This window comes from Trichomycterus rosablanca, unplaced genomic scaffold, assembly GCF_030014385.1.
Source record: "Trichomycterus rosablanca isolate fTriRos1 unplaced genomic scaffold, fTriRos1.hap1 scaffold_128, whole genome shotgun sequence".
In the NCBI taxonomy this organism is placed as follows: domain Eukaryota; kingdom Metazoa; phylum Chordata; class Actinopteri; order Siluriformes; family Trichomycteridae; genus Trichomycterus; species Trichomycterus rosablanca.
Window position 1 is genome coordinate 113907 of NW_026946960.1, and position 23736 is coordinate 137642.

At 38.3% G+C, this 23736-nt stretch overlaps 4 non-coding genes across 4 annotated transcripts; 2 read left to right on the forward strand and 2 right to left on the reverse strand.

Moving 5' to 3' along the window:
- Positions 1 to 10508: 10508 nt before the first annotated feature.
- trnap-agg (transfer RNA proline (anticodon AGG)) lies at positions 10509 to 10580 on the forward strand. The gene has a single exon. It is a non-coding gene; the product is annotated as a tRNA-Pro (tRNA).
- Positions 10581 to 20724: 10144 nt separating this feature from the next.
- On the reverse strand, positions 20725 to 20806 carry trnas-gcu (transfer RNA serine (anticodon GCU)). Its single transcript has one exon. It is a non-coding gene; the product is annotated as a tRNA-Ser (tRNA).
- An 863-nt stretch (positions 20807 to 21669) lies between these two features.
- Positions 21670 to 21751, reverse strand: trnas-gcu (transfer RNA serine (anticodon GCU)). Its single transcript has one exon. It is a non-coding gene; the product is annotated as a tRNA-Ser (tRNA).
- Positions 21752 to 21934: 183 nt separating this feature from the next.
- On the forward strand, positions 21935 to 22006 carry trnae-uuc (transfer RNA glutamic acid (anticodon UUC)). Its single transcript has one exon. It is a non-coding gene; the product is annotated as a tRNA-Glu (tRNA).
- The last annotated feature ends 1730 nt before the right edge of the window (positions 22007 to 23736 follow it).

Below are 23736 nucleotides of genomic sequence, written 5' to 3' on the forward strand. Positions count from 1 at the left end.
TATATTGCAGAGTCTGATACTGCAGCAGAGGAGATGTTCAGATCCACTTGTTTAATGTCTTTATGAACATCAGCAGATAAACCGGGTGGAATGCTTTCACTCAGAGATCCATCTGGATAGATGTAAAGAAGGAACTCTGGTTTAGATTTTGGATATTGCCGGTACCAGTGCAAGTTCCCTACATTCTGAGTGAAGTCTTTGTAGCTGCAGGACAGAGTAACAGTTTCAACTTCAGTTACACTTTTATCTGCAAAAAGTGGCTTTACTGGATCTGCCATAGAGTCACCTGTCATAGAGAACAGAGCAAAATCACATTCTGATTACAGGCTTCTGTTTCTTAATTTAATAATTCTAACAATAGAATAATAATAATAATGAAAATAATATAAAATTGTATTAGTGCTATTAATCTTTAAGATAACTATGGGTACTCACCTAGTGAAATCCACATACACATGAATATAAAGGTGAACATGATGGGTGTGTATCAGTATGAGAATATTTCTGTAAATGCTTCTCTACAGTGGTGGTAGCATCATACATTATAATGAAGCTCCACCTCATGGCATCACATGGCAGTGACAACACCATCTTATTTGCTCCATATTCAGAGCTGCATGTGGAATCTTGAGTCATGAGTACATTGTAAGCAAACACAAGCCACATGGGATCAACTTTGTTATAGAAATGTGGTATATATAGTAGGTGTTCACTTTTGCAACATGCTTCATCTGTTATTGTATTTTACCATAAAATAATCTTGGAACTCTTATCTATGTGAACTCTTGGAATTTGCTCGATTTACAAATAATTAAATTCTTGGCTGAACTTATTGGCTAACGATCTAAAAGCAAATATACATCATATAACACATGAGGGACAGAGTATTTTGACTTATAGAGGTATACTTGAGTCAGTGGTGTAGTAAAAATCCAGGATAATAACAATAATAATAATTTGTAAATAAAACAATGATTTCACTTTGTAATTATTTCTAATATCTAATGCAGTGTCTCTGCTGAATGAGCTCGGCAGTCAACTGCACTGGCGTCTCGTCTTTCTGCGTCGCCTCTTTTGGCTGGCAGAGAGGGCATGGAGGTGCAGATGAATAATGTGTAGGTTCCTTTAAATGTCAACCATCTATATCAGATTTTTTTTCTTTCACAGATTTGTGCACATTTCTAAAAGAACAGTTACAATTGTTCTAATATATTGCAAATAATTTTAAAGGTTTAAATTGTAAATAAATGTCATTGTGTGTGTGTGTGTGTGTGTGTGTGAAATTGTTATGCAAAAATATGGCTTCACATGATTAATTTGTGCATAAATATAAATAGATTTTAGCTTCTGTATATGTATATATATATATATATATATATATATATTCTGTATAACTACCTGTGTGTCTATGTTTTATGAATAGGGCCCTATTAAATTCATGGGAATATTTAGTCATTAAATTACACTCATAAACTGCATGACAGAATCAATGGAAGCTACAATATACAGCACAACCTACCTTAATAGTTGAAAGATGAAAATTCTCATCCGTGTTTTCACAAGCCCCCCTCTGCGTCCACATAATCGGTTGGGAATTTTTTTGGAATTGGTTTGGTAGTGTTTTTAGCTGCTTTACACCTTAACAACTTGGACATTTGTTGTACCCAAAGTTGTCTTGGTCACTCTAAAGCTGTCCCAAAAAAAATTTAAAATTATTTTAAAATGCTTGTCTAGTGTCAAATGTGTACTTTTCAGTTTAATAGGGTTTAAAAATATCACACACTGTGCTAAGCTGTGATCTGAGAAATAAAACACTTCCTAAAATGTTGAGCTTTTAAAAGTGGAGATTTGCTCCCAATCAAGATCTTTTTTCACTGGGGAAACTGTTTTTCTGTATCAGGATAAAACTCCAATCAGCTGTTCGTCTTTAATGAACGGCGGTACGTTTGATATGGTGATTCTTTTTGCCGGCCTAAGAAGGGGAAGAAGACTGACGTGTGAACCGCTTATAACTACACCGTTCTCCTCTAGTTTGTTAGCTATTTCTTTTGTACTTAGGAAAACAACAATCGCGCTGTTCATTCTAGACCCAGATATAACACAGTCATGTCCAACAACTTCTGACGCCACCTTAACTGTGTGACACCACGTGAAGAAACTAAAATCACTTGCACCTGCTGCCATTGCTCCCAGTATGCACTCTGACAGAGAGAGAGAGAAACAATAAAAATCTTGTCTGTATGCATGTGGTTTTCATGTGAGTGAATGCTGTTAACTGATAACAAGGTGTAAGAATAAATAACTTTGATCTTCTGAGCTTTGAGGAACTTCAGTGTGTGAGTTTTTGTACAGCATCTCAATAGCTTTGTATCACTGGGCTTCTTCAGTAAAAGCACAGTGATAGAGAGCAGAATCTGTCAGCTTTAGATTGTTGATGATCAGTACAGTGGAGTCCCCGGTTGTTTCTGTTTTTAAGCGAGGGTCATCAGGAGTGCTCTGATATGTAGCACTTCTTGCACCTTTATACAGTAAAAACTGTGGTGCACTGTTAGGATTTTGTTTGTACCAGTAAAGATAAATGTAGCTGCTGCTTGACTCATATGAACATTTTAGAGTAACAGTTTCTGTTTCCTTTGCAACAATGTTAGAATCTTTGTCTGTTGGACTAATTTTAGCTGCAAAACCACCTGTTATAAAGACAAAAAAAAAGTTAAAAATACTTAAAACACTGTAAGGAAACTAAAGTAAGATCTTAACTTTAATAAGAAACATGGGCATTAATTAAAATGGTAATGAATTACCTGATGCTACAGTAAGAATCAGTGCTGTGTATCTCCAAATGTGCAGTAAGTTACATAGTGGAGCCATTTCTGTACACAGCTTTGTGAGGACTCTGTATAATAGTGCTGAACTCATCACATGAGGAATAAAGTTTCTAGGAAGCCACACACAGGAAGTGCAGGTGTTGCTGCAACTTCATAACTTTAGTCATTTTAAAGTATTTATTCTTTACCAAAACACTGGTGGAGAATTTTATGTATGAAGTTTATGTGCCCTGTTATTAGTCAGTATTTAAATATTAGTGTATATTAAACTCTCTCTTTATGTTTAGGTTATAAATCTGTTGCACTGCAATATATAATACCGTTGATATTAGTTTTATTTGTGTAAGACTTTTAACAATAGACATTGTGAAATATCTTTATTGAGATTGGTGTCACGATCCTAACTGCACAAACTTGAAATCGTGATAGTAACCAAGCTCATAAGAGGAACCCAAACCTCCTCTGAGACTGACACTGGACTGTGAGATTCAGAAATCTTAGTATAACAATAATAACAGTAAAGTTACCAGTACTGTAAAGAAATGTTAGAGATTCAAGCAGTAGTTTATGAATGAGAGGCTGAAAGACCATGTTAAACATGGACTTATCAGTAATTCTTTTTCTTTCTCTGTTTCATCATTGGTCTAACAGTAGCATAGTTATACCGGTACCCTGCAGTTCAACAGTACAAGTAGCCATCATTTAACAGGGGCCTCGACCGAGTCGGTATGTAAATCTGATTCTGATCTGCATATTTAATGTGGCATGAGTTTTTAAACTAAATGCCCTTCCTGACTCAGTCATCTATCTATCTATCTATCTATCTATCTATCTATCTATCTATCTATCTATCTATCTATCTATCTATCTATCTATCTATCTATCTATCTATCCATCCATCCATCCATCCATCCATCCATCCATCCATCCATCCATCCATCCATCCATCCATCCATCTATGAACTTTTTTGCACCTGGTAACAGCTGTATTTCTAACTGTAATTTAGACAGACAATGGCTTTCCTTGTCATTTCCAAAATAAGATACTAATATACACTTTAGTTTGTTAATTTGGGACACAGCCCCTTTTCTTGTGTCACATCACAACATCCTGCCAGCATCAGTTTAATATCTCATCCAGTGTAAACAAAGCACCTATGCATGGCTTCTGCAGGAACACCATACATGGTAGCACCCATGCAAGCAGCCGCACCCATGAATCAAGTATAGTTCTTTAAAGTGCATGATCTACTGAATTTCTACTAAGATCTGATTTGCTTTCAGGGGCATAGAAATAAAGATGTTATTAGCAAATACTGTATTTTGTCTAAAGGGCTGACGCAAGCTAGCAGAAATCCAAGACTGGACTTAACATGCTGACTATTCACTCCATTGTGCTACACATCAAATTTACACAGTATACCTAGAATGCCATTTGTTTCCTATTTTTAATCCTCAGGGATTCCCACACAGTTAAAGGTTCCTTTGAGAGCAGGCTTCTAGGCATCGATTAGATCAAAAGACGCGTTGAGCAAAGCTTTGTGTTTAATGTTAATGCTACAGTAGAAACTGAAAAGGGCATTTGATCTTGCAGCTATTAAATAACTTAAGCATAAGCTATTAAAGGGCCCATAGCATGCTGTTTAAATGGGTTATGGAGTGAGATTGAGCAAAAGGAGCCAGTTACCACAGTCCTCTGTCTCCTTGGAAAGAGCTCACTTTGTTTAAGTGAAGAAGAATGGTCTGTCATTAGTCTCTCCATCGATGCACTGAGACCATTTGAGGAAGCAACCAGGGAGATATCAACTGAAAAGCATGTTTCAATTTCAATGGTGACTCCACTGGTGTCACTTCTTCTCAGAACCATTAAAACGTCTCAGCGCCAAGGTAGCAAGCTAGCTGCTGAGCTGTCAGTGTAATGTCACCGTCGTTTTGGGACTATTGAAACGTTTTATGGTTTTGCTGTCAGCACCTACCTGGACATTAGATTAATAAACCTGGGATTCTGTGACTCTGCAAATGTTGAGCCTGTAAAAGCTCAACTTGTCACTGAAATGCAGTCAATAAGTCAGACTTCAGCATCTTCATCATCTGCATTAAGCTCAAACACTTTGCTGCATCCCCACCTGGTGGGATATGGACAGAATTTGACTCTCAAGTCCTTGCATCTCAGCAGCATTGGATAACTGGCACTGATGCCCTAATTGAAATGTGCAGGTACTCAGAAGAAAGGCCAATTCCTCTGGAACAGGATCCACTACTTTGGTGGAAAAACAATGCACCTCAAAAACATTCCCCTCTCTGAGCAAACTTGCCAAGAAACATCTGGGAGCAGTTGCAACATCAGTGCCAGCTGAGAGGATTCTTTCAAAGGCAGGACAGTTACTAAGTCACAGGCGATGTGCAATAAAAGCAAAAAATGTAAACATGATACTGTTCCTGAACCAAAACCTCTAACCAAAACCTTTGTTCTGCACAGGGGGACAGCGCCCACAGGAGGACTTCTGGGAATATTTCTTTGAACTCAAGCCTTTGGGGGTTGTTTAGTTATTTATACTTTATTTAATTTTTGTACCTGAAATAAAGAATGTATTTTAATTTGTTCACGAGTGATACTTTTGTGCACTTTATTTATTTAAGAAAAAATCCAGACATGACAATGTATGAGAAAGAAATGGTTTTGTTACTGTTCTATTGTTTCTGGACAAAAACTTTTATTATAATAATAAAGTATTTTCAATTTACCTATAAACTTTACCTAAATTCTGTCCTGGATTTAAACTAATTAATAAAGTATCTGCAATAATGGCCCTGTATTTACTTGGTATCAAATCGATAGTGCACACCACTACTGTGTAAATGTTTTACACTGATCAGTCATAACATTAAAACCACCTCCTTGTTTCTACACTCACTGTCCATTTTATCAGCTCCACTTAAATACTTTGTTAGCCCCCTTTCACTCTGTTCTTAAATGGTCAGGACCACCACAGGACCACTACAGAGAAGGTATTATTTGGGTGGTTGATCATTCTCGGTACTGCAGTGACACTGACATGGTGGTGGTGTGTTAGTGTGTGTTGTGCTGGTATGAGTGAATAAGAAACAGCAATGCTGATGGAGTTTTTATACACCTCACTGTCACTGCTGGACTGAGAATAGTCCACCAACCAAAAATATCCAGCCAACAGCGCCCCGTGGGCAGCGTCCTCTGACCACTGATGAAGGTCTAGAAGATGACCAACTCAAACAGCAGCAGTAGATGAGCGATCGTCTCTGACTTTACATCTGCAAGGTGAAACAACTAGGTAGGAGTGTCTAATAGAGTGGGCAGTGAGTGGACACAGCATTTAAAAACTCCATCAGCATTGCTGTGTCTGATCCACTCATACCAGCACAACACACACTAACACACCACCACCATGTCATTGTCACTGCAGTGCTGATAATACACCACCTAAATAATACCTACTCTGTGGTGGTCCTGACCATTGAAGAACAGCATGAAAGGGGGATAACAAAGCATGAAAAGAAACGGATGGACTACAGTCAGCAATTGTAGAACTATAAAGTGCTTCTATATGGTACGTGGAGCTCATAAAATGGACAGAGAGAGAGAGAGTCAGAGAGTCAAAGAGGTTTTATTGTCATTTCAGCTACATACAAGTACATATTGAAACGAAACAGCGTTCCTCTAGGATCACGGTGTAACACGGTACAAAAAGTGCAAGACAATACAAAACAGTGCAAATACAACAATAATACAAAAAATCCTATAATAAATAACTACAAAAGATATTCCTTATTATCCCTAATCTAAACAAGTAATTAGAACACAGGACTAAAGACAAGTGTTAGTACATGATGGTGAATAGATGGTACAATGGTTCATGAGGTAGTGACATGTTGTACATTAGCAGCGTAAAATTGGCAATGCAGATAAGGTGCCTAAAAAGTAAATATGGTGCAAAATACAAGTAAGGTGCAGAAATTATTGTGCATTTCCAGGAGGTGTGCAAAAATGCAAGTAACAGTCAAAAATGCAAGTAACAGTCAATACAGATCAGTGTGTGGCAGCAGAAAATTTCCTGAGGAAATTGTTACAGTACTGAGTTTAGTAGTCTGATTGCTTGAGGGATAAAACTGTTACACAGTCTGGTTGTGTTAGTCCGGATGCTGCGGTATCGTCTCCCAGACGGGAGCAGAGTAAAAAGTCCATGTGATGGATGGGTTGGATCGTCCACAATGCTGAGAGCTTTGCGGATGCAGCGGGTGTTAAAAATGTCCGTGAGAGATGGAAGAGCGACCCCGATGATCTTTTCAGCTGTCCTCACTACTCGCTGGAGTGTCTTGCGGTCCGACGCAGTACAATTTCCGAACCAGACAGTGATGCAGCCGCTCAGGATGCTCTCGATTGTTCCTCTGTAGAACGTGGTGAGAATGGGGGGTGGCAGATGAGCTTTCCTCAGTCTTCTCAAAAAGTAGAGACGCTGCTGGGCTTTCTTGGTGATGGAACTGGTGTTAAGGGTCCAGGTGAGATTCTCCTCCAGATGAAGTGTTTAGTGTCCTGCAACTTTTTAATGTTTAATTTAATTCCTGCAATGTATTTATGAAGTGTAACTACTTAAAGTCTACTGTAAGTGCAAATAAGTTGGGGCAACATTCAGTAAAGTTACCTTCAAGAGACCAAAAACAACAAGCAAACTAATGTTGGATTTTTTACACAGTAGAGTTATGTGGAATCTGACCAAGTTCTTCTTCAACCTTAGCAGCTTTACATTTAAGAACTTAAAATGAAAGACTTCATTACAGTGTACTAAAACTGTAAATTTACTATAGTTCTAATTTGACTAAACACTGGCAGTTATTGCTCAATGGGCATGATCTTCTGTGATGTCACAATGGAGACTTTAACAATGGCTAACAATGGTACTAAAACTGTAAATTTACTATAGTTCTAATTTGACTAAACACTGGCAGGTATTACACTATGGGCTGTTACTGTTAATCACCTGTCTTTCATATGGCACTTTTGAAAATGATCAGTTCTATTGTGACAAAGAAATTTGATGTGGGCGGAGCTGTGAATTATCCCAATCAATGATCACAGTCTGAACAGTTATAAGAAGAACACCTAATTTATGTTCCTCAGAATGAAGGACTGTAGGACTGAGCAAGATGTTTTGAGCTGAGTCAGGTATGTCATTATTACATTTCCATTTGTTCTATTCAAGCTGAACTCAAGAACATGATCTTCTGTGATGTCACAATTGAGACCCTAACAATGGCTCTGACATGTCTTACTGTTATTTTTGCTATTTGTTGGGGTACTTTTAAGTGACTCAAGCAACTGAAGACATTCAAGAGTTCTATCTTTTTCTAATTTAAGAGAGTAAAACAGACTGGGATTACTTTAAACAAGAGCACTATTTTGTATTCTTAATAAGTGCTCTTGTTTGGGGCAGTCTCATCTGTGCAGATCTAGTTTAGTGTCCTGCAACTTTTTAATGTTTAATTTAATTCCTGCAATGTATTTCTGAACATTACCCTAACTGAAGTGTACCTACTTAAAGTCTACTGTAAGTGCAAATAAGTTGGGGCAACATTCAGTAAAGTTACCTTCAAGAGACCAAAAACAACAAGCAAACTGATGTTGGATTTTTTATACAGTAGAGTTATGTGGAATCTGACCAAGTTCTTCTTCAACCTTAGCAGCTTTACATTTAAGAACTTAAAATGAAAGACTTTATTACAGTGTACTAAAACTGTAAATTTGCTATAGTTCTAATTTGACTAAACACTGGCAGGTATTACACTATGGGCTGTTGCTGTTAATCACCTGTCTTTCATATGGTACTTTTGAAAATGATCAGTTCTATTGTGACAGAGGAATTTGATGTGGGCGGAGCTGTGAATTATCCCAATCAATGATCACAGTCTAAACAGTTATAAGAAGAACACCTAATTTATGTTCCTCAGAATGAAGGACTGTAGGACTGAGCAAGATGTTTTGAGCTGAGTCAGGTATGTCATTATTAAATTTCCATTTGTTCTATTCAAGCTGAACTCAAGAACATGATCTTCTGTGATGTCACAATTGAGACCCTAACAATGGCTCTGACATGTCTTCCTGTTATTTTTGTAAGTGCTATTTGTTGGGGTAGTTTTAAGTGAATCAAGCAACTGAAGACATTCAAGTGTTCTATCTTTTTCTAATTTAAGAGAGTAAAACAGACTGGGATTACTTTAAACAAGAGCACTATTTTGTATTCTTAATAAGTGCTGTTGTTTGGGGCAGTCTCATCTGTGCAGATCCAGTTCAGTGTCCTGCAACTTTTTAATGTTTAATTTAATTCCTGCAATGTATTTCTGAACATTACCCTAACTGAAGTGTACCTACTTAAAGTCTACTGTAAGTGCAAATAAGTTGGGGCAACATTCAGTAAAGTTACCTTCAAGAGACCAAAAACAACAAGCAAACTGATGTTGGATTTTTTACACAGTAGAGTTATGTGGAATCTGACCAAGTTCTTCTTCAACATTAGCAGCTTTACATTTAAGAACTTAAAATGAATAACTTTATTACAGTGTACTAAAACTGTAAATTTACTATAGTTCTAATTTGGCTAAACACTGGCAGGTATTGCACAATGGGCATGATCTTCTGTGATGTCACAATTGAGACCCTAAGAATGGCTAACACTGGTACTAAAATTCTAAATTTACTATAGTTCTAATTTGACTAAACACTGGCAGGTATTACACTATGGGCTGTTACTGTTAATCACCTGTCTTTCATATTGTACTTTTGAAAATGATCAGTTCTACTTTGACAATGGAATTTGATGTGGGCGGAGCTGTGAATTATCCCAGTCTATGTACTGATACTGGAGGTTTTGATAGTTTTGTAATGCAAGCACTTACCACACTTACCAGCTCAACCAGACAACATAGTTTTGAAGGTCAGTCACACAGATCAAAGTAACACAAAGACTCTTGTTCCCGCCGGCTGGTTGGTCTAGGGGTATGATTCTCCCTTCGGGTGCGAGAGTTCCAGGGTTCAAATCCCGGACGAGCCCTTGCTTAAGCCAAAAAACTTATCAAGTGTCCCGTTACAATCTAATGATTAAACAAAAATGACACATGCTGATACACTGGTAGAAGTTGGTGAGTTTATGTGGATGTAAATACCTTTCATAACAATTCTTCCTGTCAGCTTTAATTTTAGTTTTTCTTCTACCGATTTTAGAATCTTTGGGCAAATTCGAAGCATTAAAAATGTTACGAAATCCAAACAGCAAGAAGCATGAAGTCAACATGACAAGATAAAATATCATGGTAATGTAAATGTTGTAAAATCTCTTGTATAAGTAACCGATTAAAGACAGCGTCACAACGTTTGTATCGTACAGTTTGGGTGGATAAACATGATACATAACGTAAACAGTGTGAAGTATAAAGTCAGTGGGACTGCACACAGCTCCTGTCAAATGCTTCCAAGTCTTTTTATTTGACAAAGCGAGTCTTTAATGACACCTCATGCTTAAACTGTTAGAAATGCTTTAATGAAGCTCTGCACTGAATTTTCTTTTGTCATGAATACACTTCCCAGTGCAACCAGTCAACATGGTTTTGACGCTAAGCCACGGAGGTCAAAGAAATGCCCTAGAATCTGTCCAGGGTGGCTCGTTGGTTTAGGGGTATGATTCTCGCTTAGGGTGCGAGAGGTCCCGGGTTCAAATCTCGGATGAGCCCTTGTTAACCCACGTTTAATTTATCAACTGCCTCTTCAGGTTCTAATCCCAGTGTGCAAATGGAAATGAATTGGGGATTAAATGGCGAAACTGAACAGCTTTCTATGTGGATGCCAGACCACGTTATTAAAATTCTAACCTTTAGCTTAAACTTTGTCCTCATACAATTAAAACAAACAAAACAAAAAACCTTTATAAAATCATGCTGCCAGAGTTCTTCTAAAAGCCATCGAGAGGTTTTGTGAATCCATGTTTAAATGTAAAGCACTGTCATTGTGAAGGAAAGTCAAACAGTGCAGAGGATGAAGTCAACACGACAAGGAAAATCTCATGTCAACGTACATTTCTTTCAATCTTTAGTATTAATAACCGATAACACAAAACATCATAACGTTTGTTTTATGTAGAAAAAGAAATAAATATTACTAACTTTATTATTAAAATATTAAATGCTGATTTTTTTTGTTGCCACTGAACTAAATTGTTAGACAAGATCTGTTTTATTTTTTTTATTTGTATAGTTGTGTTCAAAATTATTTAACCCCCACTGCAGTAAAGTGTTTTAGCAAGTTTTACATTTATTTTTTATCTTGTTCACAATCAGATCAAATAAGGACTTGTATAATAGACAAATGCAACTGAAATTACAACAATATTTTTTCTAATATACCAACAAATGTCCTTTTTGTGATTTCCTCATTGACAAAATTATTAGTCACATACATCATTAGTACTCCCTTTGGCAGTAATAATGTCCTTCAGACGTGAAACATAGCTTGACACAAGTTACTTGCAGCGATCTACAGGTATCTTAGCCCATTTCTCATGGGCAAAGGCCTCCAGTTCATTGACATTCTTGGGCTTGCTTGCTGCAACTGCCTTCTTCAAGTCCCACCAGAGATTTTCTATGAGATTTAAGTCGGGCGACTGTGATGGCCACTCCAGAATCTTCCAGCCCTTCTTCTGCAACCAAGCCATGGTAGAATTGGAGGTATGCTTGAGATTGTTGTCCTGTTGGAAGGTCCAACGTCTCCCAAGCTTCAGCTTTGTCACTGACTTCATGATATTTCCACCCAAGATCTCCTGGTAGTTAACTGAATTCATGGTACCTTGCACACGGTGGATATTCCCTGTACCTGAAGAAGCAAAACAGCCCCAGAGCATGACTGACCCACTGCCATGCTTCACAGTAGGCAAGTTGTTATTTTCTGTATATATGGTTCTTCCTCCTCCAGACATATTGTTGAGCCATAGACCCAAAGAGTTCCAATTTTGTCTCGTCGCTCCAGAGAACAGTATCCCAAAACCTTTGTGGTTTGTCCACATGGTTTTTGCCATACTGTAGTCGACTCTTCTTGTGCTTTGAAGTCAGCAGGGGGTTGCGCCTGGGAGTTCTGGCAGGAAGGCCTTCATCTCGCAGTGTTTGCCTTATTGTCTGGGCCGAAAACTGATTACCTTCCTCTGACAAGTCCTGTCACAGTTCCTCAGCTGTCAGCCGGGGATTTTTCTCCACCTTTCGTTTCAGTTAACGGACAGCAGTCACCGACAGCATCCTCTTTCTGCCATGCCCAGGTAGCGTTTCCACTGTGCCTTTAGCTTTAAACTTGCAAATTATGCTTCCATAATCCAATTCCATATCTTTTTATGTCCATATCCTTGCTTTTTGAAGAGAAATTACCTCCTCTCTTGACTTCTTTGACCATTCCCTGGACTTCACCATGTTGCAGAGACACCATTAAAACCCCATGTTAGTCCGGCCTATTTTTGTGCATTTTTCGCCTGAAAGACATACCTAGTTTCTAAGGCTTCTCATTCAGAAAGTTTATAAGATAACACAAAAATTATACTTCAGTGTTATAGAAAACCCTTTAAAGTATCAGAAAAACACAGCCAAATGCCATAATTATATTTTACCATGCTCAAATGATAATAAAATAACCCAAAAATGTGGGCGCTTTTTACTTTTTTTTTGAAAATCCAAAGTTTCAGTGAGTATAAGTAGGACTGCAGGTCTGTATATCTCCTAAACAACACCATATAGTTGTGCTCAAGGGTGTTTTCTAACATTAAATTAAATTTTAGGCCTCTAACCCATTCTGATCTGGAGTTATTGAAGTTGGAACAATGTGAGACCCCGCTGCTCTCCAAATCTATCCAAAGCTTTCCAACTCAATATAAACAGATTATACTGCAGATTAAATGTGTAAAAAGCATTATTTATACTTTATAAAGTGCTTATTTATAACATATGTATGTGTTTTGGGCTGTAAAAAGTTCTCACGGTCTGTCCCTGCAGCTATAATGCACCCCTCCCCCTCTCCCTTCTCTCCTGCCTGAAAGCGATACATTGGGTGTGTTCGAAAAGCTAGTGTGCTGTCTACATAGACAGCATTTTACGTCATCCTGTGCGTGCTCCCGAGAAGGAGGCTGTTCGAAATCCTAGATGCCTTAAAATCCTCACTACTGAGGTATCTTCATATTTCAATGTTATTTTGGCTCAAGAACGAGTGAGCATCCGACGCTGTCTTATTGATCAAGGCATTCACAGCATTCATTGCAGGTCGGATGCGCTTCTCACAGAAAAATAAACATGGCTGATGGGGCGGAGAAACGAATGGAGTTATTATCAAACGTAAATAAAATATTATTAATTTTTAACTTGTATAAACTTGTACCGAGTGTTTTTATTTGCAAGTTCGGGCTTGTCAGGAAATGTAACCGTTATCGGTAAATGTTATATTGACGTTAGCGTGCTGTGCTACCTCAGTTCATTGGTTTTAACGACAAGATGCTAAACGCGAAATGCGAAACCCGATGGAAGCGCTGTCTAGTGCGTTCGAATAACCTGCCTTATAAGTAACTGAGTTATTAGAATCCTCTCTACTAAGGCAGCTGCCTATGTAGACAGTAAGACAGCAAGGCAGCTCCCTAGGTTTTCGAACACACCCATTGTATCACAAGCTGCACGGTGTCAGAAAGAGTCGTTTCAAACCAAAGATTCGTTTCAATCGAATCAGAGGGCTTTCACAAGCATTTCTGCTAAAGAATCACTCACTGATTTGACTCAGTGATGAGAAATGTGTTTGCGTAAACACAAGCGCGAGTGTTTCCATGGGTGACAGTGGCTGTTTTGACCAATCCGAAAGGCTAAATTTAAAATGAAGGGCGGGATATTACCTGGTCCTCCAATCACAAGCAAAATATGCTAATATTTTTGCATTTCTCCAATGAAAATCATTTATTTCATAGTTCTATGAATAACTGTCTCAGCATTGGCTGTATAGACAGAAGGTGACACTAACCGTAACCAATGAGCAGAATCAGTAGGAGGGACGTTTTCTGAACGTATTAAGCGCTGTTTTGAATAGTTAGGCTCATAAACGCGCTTTTTAATGACTATTTAAAATTAATTTAATTTTGCCCAAAAACAAAATGGCGGCGAAAGTATGTAAACATTTACAAAAAAGTGGATTTTATCTGAATAAAACGACTAATGGATATAAATGTGGTCTCAGAGTGCAGATTACAGCACCAGGTATGCGCTCATTTAGCTCCTGTGCTATTGCTGGCTATAACTTTGTCACAGTTTTGTTGTTTACCGAGTGCTTTGATTTATGCATGATGACATGATGATGAGATGCTTTATCAGATATGAAACTTTTCCGTGATATTTTTGATGCTGATTTATTTGAAGTAAAACAGACAGCAGAAATGTGATTGTGAAGTTGCCCTGGTTTGTTTGGTATAAAAGTTGTCGGTATTCATGTAAGTTCCGCCTTATATAATAATACAAAATATAAACGCTGTACTTCTGGCAGAATTTATCAGACCTACAATTCTTTTGTGTTTTTAAAAGAACTTATAAACAAAATAAGCTCAATGTTTACGTTGCTAAAAACTAGAGATTTTAAGCTATCAGAAGGTAGCTTGTTTACCAGCAATGATATTTTGACGGTGTAGCAGTATACAGAGAAACACAATAATAAAAATTCCTAGCCCATCGACGGGCTAAGGACCAACATGGGGTTGGGAGCTGAGTATCTCAGTCCTTTTAAATCTGCTTAATTGCTGCTCGTTTTGGTTATGTTCACATCTACAGGTGCTTTCGACGCCTGATTGAAAACACCTGATTGAAACATTTGTTCTTGAGAGTGGTAATCTTTAAGGGGTTGAATATTTTTGTCAATGAGGAAATCACATTTGTTGGTATGTAAGAAAAAATATTGTTGTAATTTCAGTTGCATTTGTCTATTATAAGATAAGATAAGATGAGATAAGATAATCCTTTATTAGTCCCACAGTGGGGAAATTCACATTGTTGCAGCAGCGAAGGGACAGTACAGCACAAAAATAGACAATAAAAAGTACAATGTTAGGGCTGGACGATATGGCTAAAATTTATATCACGATATAACTCCTAATTTCGTTCGATACGATATAATTCCGATATCGATATGAATAATACAAATGTCAGAAAAACTGCCACCAAAATTGGATGGCTGTACCTGCAAACCTCTTTTCTGGTTTCTGGCAAGAAATACAAGCTGAATACACCACTGATATTCCTTTGCAATACTTGATCATTTGACTGCAAACTTGTGTGTACTGATGAGACTCATTTGAACCCCAGAACATGCTAGCGTGAATGCATGGAAAACAAATTGTAATTTTCTTTCAACAATATAATACAGACTGACCAACACTTTTAAGCCAAATCAGCATTGAAAATTGACTTTACTTTTAACAGCCTTCCACAATGCTGGAGCTTCCTAAAACTGAATATTTTCTTTTAAATGGAAGTGTTATTTAACTGCTATTAATTTTTTATTTATTTATTTATCTTTATTATTTTTTTAAACGCCCAATTTAGAGGAAAACCGCCCAATCTGGCAACACTCAGGGCTCTAGACTAACTTTTTGCACTGGTTGCACTGGTGTGCCTAACTTTTTTTCTTAGGTGCACCAGCACAAAAGTTAGGTGCACCCAAATTTTCTCGCATTTAACACCTGTTTTACAGGTTCACTTTTTTTAAATACTGATTGATATTGATTAACTAACAATCTGGTCAACATAAAGTTCTTTATTTGAAGCACAATTCTACAAGAAAGGTAACTTACTGAAAAAGTGTTGGTGTTTAAAGAGCTGCACTGAGCTGAAATTTAAACTCAAGATAAATGAAATAAGAAGAAAATCTAATTTAAAAGTGCAAGTGTTTTAAGGGCTTCAAACTGCACATCTCATTTAATGATAAGAATATTACATATGGTTAATGCAGTAACGAGACGCATATTATTGACACAGGCTACATCACATGACATTATTACATTTTGAGTCAGTTTGCTGCTGATATTTTTAAAGTGCCTTAAAAAAAAGATGAACTGTGTGATATGACGTGGTAAAAGTAACCCGGACAGAACGAACAACGTTTAACGTGAAATATAAACACCACACGTGAAGTAAATCCAGCTAAACACAGATACATGTGGAGCTGTTAGACTGGATTTGATGGTTATTTCACACAGATGGATGTTTGTATTATGGAACTTTAATGATGTTTTATCTCTCGAGTCGAGCGCTGAGCAAATCGGTTATTTACGTCGAGAGTCGCGGTGAAAGCGGAGCGCAAAACTCTTCTCACGTCAATAAACTAAAGAAAACAACAACCGAGACAAACACGTCACGTCTTCTTATCATCGATATTTGATTGATGTTTTTACATTAAAACGAACATCTATAACAGCAGCACAGATGCTCACACATATCCTACACACTCCACCATGATATTTTGCTGTGTAACGCCTGCCGTTGATGACGCTGGTCCCGCCCTTCACTATCTCTGATTGGTTTAGACATATAGATATGATTAGATATGGGCTTAATGTGTGTGTGTTGGTGCACCGGAGACTTTCAGAGTCACAGGGGGTGTTCGAAAACCTAGGGAGCTGCCTTGCTGTCTTACTGTCTACATAGGCAGCTGCCTCAGTAGAGAGGATTCTAGTAAGTCAATGACTTATAAGTCAGGTTATTCGAACGCACTACTTAGATAGCGCTTCCATCGCGTTTCGCGTTTAGCATCTTGCCATTAAAAACAATGAACTGAGGTAGCACAGCGCTAACGCTAACGTCAATATAACATTTCCCTTCATGTACCGATAACGGTTACATTTCCTGACAAGCTCGAACTTGCAAATAAAAACACTCGGCACAAGTTTATACAAGTTAAAAATCAGTAATATTTTATTTACATTTAAAAATAACTCCATTCGTTTCTCCGACCCGTCAGCAATGTTTACTTTTCTGTGAGAGCGGGTCGCAATGAACGCTGTTGCCTTGATCACTAAGGACGCTTCCGATGCTCACTCGTTCTTGAGCCAAAATAACATTGAAATATGAAGATACCTCAGAGGTGAGGATATTAAGTCATCTAGGATTTCGAACAGCCTCCTTCTCGGGAGCGTGCACAGGATGACGTCAAATGCTGCCTATGTAGACAGCTCCCTAGCTTTTCGAACACACCCACAGAGACTTTTTTTCCCCTCGAACGGCTGGTCGCAGATTGACTGTGGATGCTCGTTCACTCACAGCTGTTGAACTAATTTTGCCGCTAATATCCACCGTGTTGTAGGTAGCGTGGTGTAGGTGGTGTAATCAGAGCGGTAACTCTGGCTTCGTGCCTGTGGCATGCACTTACGTAAGCATATCGATCGAATTTGTTTAAAAATCATATCACCGTTATTGAAACATTTTCTATCACGATATAAATCGATATCGAATTATTGTCCAGCACTATACAATGTATAACAATAATAATAAAAAGTCAGAAAAAACTCTGAAAAATATTTACAAATAATTACAAATAATTGCACAAGTGAAAAATATTGCACATTATAATAATTACACATGGGGAAAAAAAAGTCACACATTGTAATAATGAATAATTTAAAGTGTGTGTGTGATCTGTCTGGAACAGTGCTGATTGTACAGCAGCAGGAAGGAAGGACCTGCGATACCGCGCTTTCCCACATTTGGGGTGAAGCAGCCTGTCACTGAATTAGCTGCCCAGTGCTGCCAGAGTCTCATGCATGGGGTGGGAGTCATTCTCCAGCATGGATGCCAACTTGGCTAACATCCTTCTGTCTCCCACCACCTGCACTGGGTCTAAGGGGCTCCCCAGGACAGAGCCGGCCCTCTTAATAAGTTTGTTCAGTCTCTTCCTGTCCGCTGTAGAGATGCTGCTGCCCCAGCATACCACTCCATAAAAGATGGCTGATGCCACCACTGTATCAAAGAAAGTCCTTATTTGATCTGATTGTGAACAAGATAAAAAATAAATGTCAAACTTGCTAAAACACTTTACTTTACCTGCTCTGTGGGGGTCCTGACCATTGAAGAACAGGGTGAAAGCAGGCTAAAAACGTTTGCAGAGAAACAGACGGACTACAGTCAGTAATTGTAGAACTACAAAGTGCTTCTATATGGTAAGTGGAGCTGATAAAATGGACAGTAAGTGTAGAAACAAGGAGGTGGTTTTAATGTTATGGCTGATCGGTGTATATAAAAGTAACAGATAGGAAACTGACATTTAATTTCTGAAATGTACATATTTTATCTAAAGGAACTAAAATATGTAACTTAGTGTTTTGTTTTTGTACAGTATAGAATGAGTTTCTGTCACTGTGGGCTGCAGAGCACAGTAGTAGAGAGCATAATCTGATACTGCAGCAGAGGAGATGTTCAGATCCACTCGATTTTTATCTTCATTTATCTTTACAGAAAACCCAGAAACTGCATCTTCTTTCTTATATTCATTAACCAGAATAATGAACTCTGGTCTGTATGTGGAGAACTGACGATACCACAGCAGGTCCTTACTTGTACCAGATCCTTTGTAATTGCAGGATAAAGTAATAGAGTCTCTCTCCAAGACAGTTTTATTGGTTGAAACTGAATTAATTTCCTGTGCATCATTATAACCTGTGGACAGAGAAAGAACAATGTTTATTTATTGAAAGATATAAGTGTAAGAAAAAAAAAAAACTGAGAAGAATCTAGCAGCAGATACATTGTAACTTCTATTTAAGGTTTGGATAAAGGTTCTCATGTGTTATGTGATGTTATTTCTCACCTAAAACAATGGAAAGAAGACACAGAAATCCAAACAATGCCATGACTGATCTGCAGAATAATGTAGCTCAACACCTGCTATCATATCTTATACATAATTAAACCATTTCCTCTCTTTAACTTCCTTTTCCAGCAGTACAGCCCTGTTACAGAGTTTAGTAACATGTAGATGGAGCCTGCCATCATGTGCACACTTACACTCACTACATCTGTGTGGAACAAAACCTACCATCTATTTGTACTGTATAACTGATTATTTATGCAAATATTATATGTAATATGTTTATTCTTACAGAACAGCTGTCTTTTTATATTTGATGTAAACATTAACTTAAACTCTTGATTTATGTATTATTATGTATTTATTGTATTGCACTACTGACACACAACTGTTTGAACATTTTTTAATAATAAGTGAAGTATTTATCATGGTAAGCAATAAGCCAAAGACACTCGCAAAAAGTGCACTGAAAGACACGTCAAAAATCTGCACACAAGCATTTAGAAGGAAAAAAAAGTCTTACCATATAATCACAAGAGCACTGTACCTACTGTAAAATATGTACAGGGTAAGTCAAAAGTCTCGGGACACTGTTTTATTTCAGAAACCAAGGGAAAATGACATATCTGAATACCCCAACAAGTAATGGGTGAGGGGGCCTATGTCCGGAACATGGTCGCCATCTTGAAAGCCGCCATACTGGATCAAGGGCAAGTTTTTCCAATGGGAAGGTGGACATGTAGCATATCAAAGAAGACCAGAATTTTCTCAGAAATCGATTGCAGCAAGATATCTCTTGTGTTTGTTTCTCGGTACCTCAGATCCAACAATGCAGGTCTTGTCAAAGTGGAAAGAAGTGACTGATGCTGGTGTCCCATATGGTCTAGCGGTCAGGATTCCTGGTTTTCGCCCGGGTTCGACTCCCGGTATGGGAATTTGTCTTTATTATAGGACTCAAGCAAAACTTTGCCTATAAGTTCCTCTTCACCATGTTGCTGTAGCTCAAGAAACTTGTTCTGTTGGAACTATGACTGCAGTCTATCAGGGAGCAGTGGACGTGAGCTGGGCATGGCTGATAGTTGGAATGCTGTGATCGTATAGTGGTTAGTGCTCTGCGTTGTGGCCGCAGTGACCCCGGTTTGAATCCGGGTCACGGCAGGGTGTTTTTGTATGCTGTGCTTCAAAGTTTTCCATTCTCTCATTGGTCAAAAGACAGAAATGAGGCCGGAGCTTCAGGAAAGTCACAAGCGCAGTCCTACAGGGGCCAGTAGTGCAATATATAACGTGCCTGACTACGGATCAGAAGAATCTAGGTTTGACTCCTGGCTTCTAACTCCTTGTGTATGGTTCTCGGTACCTCAGATCCTACTATACAAGTCTTGTCAAAGTGAACAGAAGTGACTGATGCTGGCATCAGTGTTGTACCCATGGAAAGGGTAGAAAATAGATGAGGAGACTCAAATGTGATGTTTTCTCACTGCTGTATTGAGAGTTGTGTTAACATATAAAATAGGCAAATAAAAGAATTTCAGAACATTACAGCTTCACCAAACAGTAATTATCACACAGTATAGGTCACTACTTTAACCAAATCTATTGCACATCAAAAAAATTGATGTGCAAAAATTATTCTCATAAGAAATCACTTTTTTAACCATAAAGAAGGGATATTAATTGATTACTTTTCCCATAAAAAGGTAATGGTGAGGTGATGATTGTGATTGTGCTCTGCATGCGTAGGTTTGAGTCCCATTCTCGTCGAACACAACACCTTTTAAACTCTTAATGCATGCTCAATAATCCATCTCCAAAAATCCACAAAGTGGAGACCTTTAAACAATGTGTGGTTACTAATCTGTATGTCATTAACATTATGTATATTAAAAGAACGGCTGTATAAAAGAACATAACTGTTTCTATTTGGTGTTATAGTTGCCTTTTTTTGTGAGCAGCGCCAATATTTTGCACAGAGCTGAAAGCAAGAGTTTCAGGGGTATCGTTCAATGTTTAAAAGGTTTTCGACGAGGATGGGATTCGAACCCACGCGTGCAGAGCACAATGGATTAGCAGTCCATCACCTTAACCACTCGGCCACCTCGTCTTGCTTTACCTGTATGTTTCTGGTCCGATTGGTCTGATTGATCAATGTAGCTTCTGTAGATTTGTAAAAGAGTGAAGAGCAGAAAGCTCATTTTATTTTAGTTCTCTTTAAAACTGACTGTTAACAAATAATGCACTAATGTGTGCGAGCACATTCTGGTAAACACTTATATTTCTTAAAAAGGCAATGTAGCTGTTCAAGCCGTCTAGGTTGATCAATCAGACCAATCGGCCAAGAAACACATTTTCCTAGGCAGGTTGAGATGAGGTGGCTGAGCGGTTAAGGCGTTGGACTGCTAATCCATTGTCTTCTGAATGTGTGCTTTTTGGAAACCAGACCTTTAAACATTTATCAAAACCCCTGAAATTCTTGCTTTCAGCTCTGATAATTAAGCTCCGCCTTCACAACATATTGGTACTACTCACATAAAATACAACTGTAACACCAGAGAGAAACAGAGAAACATCTTATACAGGCATTTTTTTTTAATGCAGTTGTGTTTTTGGCTTACTTCATGAAGGTAGAGCATGTTCTGACGTGGTGGTTAAGGCGATGGACTCTCTAATCCATTGTGCTCTGCACGTATGGGTTCGAATCCCATCCTCATTGAAAACCAAGCCTTTAAACATTGAACAATACCCCTGAAACTCTTGCTTTCAGCTCTGTGCAAAATATTGGCACTACTCACAAAAAATCACAACTGTAACACCAAACAGAAACTGTTCATCTTATACAGCTGTTCTTTTAATACAATGTTAATGACATACAGATTAGTAACCACACATTGTTTAACGGTCTCCACTTTGTGGATTTGTGGAGCTGGATTATTGAGCTCGCATTAAGAGTTTAAAAGGTATTGTTTTCGACAAGGACAGGATTCGAACCCACGCGTGCAGAGTACAATGAATTAGCAGTCCATCGCCTTAACCACTCGGCCACCTCGTCTAGACAACTACTGATCAGAAGATTCTAGGTTCGACTCCTGGCTGGCTCGGTTACCTTGTGCCTCTTTTGTCTTTCTAACTCCTTGTGTATGGTTCTTGGTACCTCGGATCCAACAATGCAGCTCTTGTCAAAGTGAAAATAAGTGACTGATGCTGGTGTCATCCGATAGCAAGCTCTTCAGTTTCCTATATGATCTAGCGGTCAGGATTCCTGGTTTTCACCCAGGTGGCCCGGGTTCGACTCCTGGTATGGGAATTTGCCTTTATGATAGGACTCGAGCAAAAGTTCTACTGCCACACAATGACGCTCATATAGCGATTTCGTCCATGGTGATATCTCTGTCTTACATAGACAGGCGTCCCAGGCATCTTTGCTGTTTATCCCTAAACTACGGGTCAGGTGGAACACACAGCGTCACCTTTTCTAGTACTATGGGCCAGACGGTATCACACAGCCTCGTCTGATTCCCACCGGGGTGGAACACACAGCATCACCTAGTACTGATACAACACAGGTACTATGGGCCAGACGGTATCACACAGGTGATAGGTTCGACTCCTGGCTGGTTAAGTTACCTTGTGCCTTTTTTGTCTTTCTAACTTCTTGTGTATGGTTCTCAGTACCTCAGATCCAACAATGCAGGTCTTGTCAAAGTGGAAAGAAGTGACTGATGCTGGTGTCAGCCGACGGTAAGCCCCAGTTTTCCATATGGCCTAGGGGTCAGGATTCCTGGTTTTCACCCAGGCGGCCCAGGTTCGACTACCAGTATAGGAATTCGTCTTTATCCTATATGTGCAGTAAGTTACATAGTAGAGCCATTTCTGATCACAGCTTTGTGAGGACTCTGTATAATAGTGCTGAACTCATCACATGAGAAAACAAGTCTCTAGAAAGCCACACACAGGAAGTGAAGGTGCTGCAGCAACTTTATACACATCATTATTGTAAAGTATCTGTTCTTTATCAAAACACTGTTGAGACCTTTAATGTTGTTATTGTGCTGTTATTAGTCATGATTTAAATAATTGTACATGACAAAATATTTCTTTGGGTCATTCAGTAGATAACTAATAAACAACACAGTGAATATTGGTTTTATGTTGATCAAGCAACACCAGTATGAAATTAAAGAGGTTTTGGAATTGCAGGAATGCCTATATTTTTGGCCATGACTTCTGAAGATCAATTACCTGTCTTTTGTGATTAATTACCACCCTTATAGTGTTCACATCACTGTGGAAGAATTGTGGTGCACTTGTTTTAAGGTCTTACCACAACATCTTAATGAAGTCAAATCAGTACTTAAAAAACCCTAATTTTGTTTATTTTAATACACTCAGGTCTACATACAGACATGATTGGGTATGTCTGGGGGTTAGGACAAGGCCCTGTGTTTGATTGTCACATTTTAAGTTTAAGTATTAGCAATTTTACTGTAAAGACTGTTTCAGAATTAACACAGTCATTAACTGTTACTTTAGGTGAATAATAAAAACTCGTACCGAACGTCATCAAAAATATGTGTTAGGTGAACAAAAGCAAGATGTTATTATATCAAGTTTTATTGAGAATATTGTACATGTAATGTAGGTGTTTGGTTTTTGTGCAGTATCATTGGATTTCCTGTCACTGTGGGCCGCAGAGCACAGTAGTAGAGAGCAGAATCTGTTACTGCAGCAGAGAAGATGTTCAAATCCACTCGATTTTTAGCTTTATTTATCTTTGCAGAAAACTTAGAACCTGGTGTCACGTGGGAGAAGGAGGACTCAAATGCAGATTATAAAGAAAATAATAATTTTATTTTTTAATGCAAATCAAAGAACAAATAGAAAAAACAAGAAACAAAAAACCCAATCGGAAACTCCGATGGAAGCCACTGGCGCTGCAGGCAACGAAAACTGAAAATGAAACTAAACAATAGTGAGGGACGCAAACCCTGGTCGCCGAGGCGCGCACCGGGTGCGTTAACACCGCGCTATCAGAGC